Source organism: Charadrius vociferus, unplaced genomic scaffold (genome assembly GCF_000708025.1).
Source record: "Charadrius vociferus isolate BGI_N301 unplaced genomic scaffold, ASM70802v2 scaffold1096, whole genome shotgun sequence".
In the NCBI taxonomy this organism is placed as follows: Eukaryota; Metazoa; Chordata; class Aves; order Charadriiformes; family Charadriidae; genus Charadrius; species Charadrius vociferus.
Window position 1 is genome coordinate 20,529 of NW_009649045.1, and position 2,297 is coordinate 22,825.

Here is a 2,297-nt window from a genome sequence, read left to right on the forward strand (position 1 = left end):
CCTGGGAAGGGGACAGCGAGCAGCCCTGGAAGCGAAGCTGAGGGACATCGGCTGGGGTATATGCAACAACCAAGGGACTAACTTCCACAGGCGCCGGTGGGACGATGGCAAACCTGGCATGGGTACAGCTGGAGGGTCTTTGCTGGGGGTCCACGCTGGATGCTTGGTGAGCAGCTGGGCTGTTCCGGCCCCACCAGGTTCACCACTTGGCTTCCAGAGCTGCGAAGCCATTCTGAAAGGTATCAAATGCTTTTGCAACAACGGCCACTGTTTCTCCAAAGAAGGAGCATTGCATGGATGGGCTCTTCCTCTTCCACCAAGGCTCGGCCAGGAGCTGAGCCCTGCGGAATAACCTGCCCACGGGGGAAGGTCTCCGTGTCCTCCTTCGGCTGGTGCCTGCCCTGCAGCCTCCGCTACACAACGTTTTTTTTCCCCTGGTCTCACCAGAGTCATTGGGAAATGTGTTTTATTTATGCCACAACTCTTGGTGTCATAGGACTATGATACAATCTCAGCTCCATTTACTTATTTATTAGCTGTGCGTTATTAGTGCCAACCATTGTGAAGATGATGGAAACTGCTGTCCCCATCCCAAAGGTTCAGGGCACGGAAACAAGGAGAACTCGAGGTGTCGCCCATGCAACGCCACTGGGTTTTATGCTGTTACGCAGGGGCAAGGGACTGGGGCTGGCCGGTATCTCACATCACGAGGTGCTCAGGGGACATCAAGGTTGCTCCTGAGCCTGCAGGCTCCAGCACATCTCCAAGTGAGGAATGTCACCGGAGCCCTTCCAGTGTCCTGGGTGGAGGTGTCTGCACGGCATCCCCGTGGTACCTCTTTGTGTAACCCCCCATCCCTTCTGGTTCCTCCTGCCCTACACCAAAATAGCCTAAAATAGGAAACTAAGAGGGCCTTGCTGTGAACTGGAAGGGGGAACTTCTCAGCTTCAAGAAAAAAACATGATACTGGAGGAGTTTTAAGCCTTGCCAGTTCCCCACGAGCAGGCCTGGGGACGGGCTCCTTGCCACCACACTGCCACCAGGAAGGAGGAACATTCAAAGGCAAATTATTTTCAACATATGCAAAGACACACGGTGACCAAAACAGCTCAGAGCAGGAAAATCTCCCCACTGCTTTCACCCCGCGCTGGCCCATCCGTGGATGCCCGGAGAAAGCCGTTGAGGCTCACGCTGAGTCCTGCCCGCCGTGGCTCTCCATCACATACGTAGCTTTGCACAGCCACCAGTGGCAGGATAGCTCGGCTCTGGGGTTTAATTACAATTGTTGACAGGGAAATGATGGCCACGCATGCAAAATTAGAATGTAATTGTGTTAGAGAAATGTTTTATCTTCTCCTTGTCATCCCCAAGAGCGGAAGGCAGAGGGGATGCGCAGGAGGAGGGCAGCCCCATGCGTGCCCTGCACGCCCTGCCACCCGGAGCCCAGGCAGGGTTTCCCCTGGCCGGGCTCTGTCCCCAGCGCCGCCGCCGGCAGGGAAGCAGCAGGGCCAAAGGGGGATGCTCACAGCACGGGCGGGGTCGGTGCGGGATGCGCCCGGGACGGCTGGATCGCAGCTCCTGGGGGAGCACGATCCTCTCGGAGGGGCTGCGTGAGAGCAGAGCAGCCACCGTTCCCCCTCAAACGTCTTGAATAAGCACCACAACCGGCCCCAATACATCCAGCCTTGCCGAACCAGGGTGGGGGCCAGTCTCACCCCTGGGAATCTTCATAAACCGGTTTGGGTTGGAAGGGACCTTAAAGCTCACCCAGTGCCACCCCCTGCCCTGTGCAGGGACACCTCCCACCAGCCCAGGTTGCTCCAAGCCCCGTCCAACCTGGCCTTGAACACCTCCAGGGATGGGGCAGCCACAGCTTCTCGGGGCAACCTGCCCCAGGGGCTCACCACACTCACAGCCAAGAATTTCTTCCTCAGATCTCATCTCAATCTCCCCTCTTTCAGTTTAAAACCGTCACCCCTTATCCGATCTCAGCAGGCCCGGCTAAAAAGCTTGTCCCCATCTTTTCAGCAGATCCACCCTCAGCTGACAGGAGATGACTTAGGTCACTGACCCCCCTTTAAATGCAGGTATTTCTTTCGTCTTTGGGGAAAAAAAAAAAAAAAAAGAAGGAAAAAAATCCAAATGGTGCCAAGGTGTGGGTGACAGCTGGGCCAGGACCCCAGCAGCAGAAGGGGGACAGGGCAAAGCGAAAAGCAAAGCAGTTTTGGAGCCGGCCGGGCAGGGCAGGAGCAGCAGGTTGCGGCTGGGAGAGCCCCAGCTCTGGGCTCCCTTCTCCC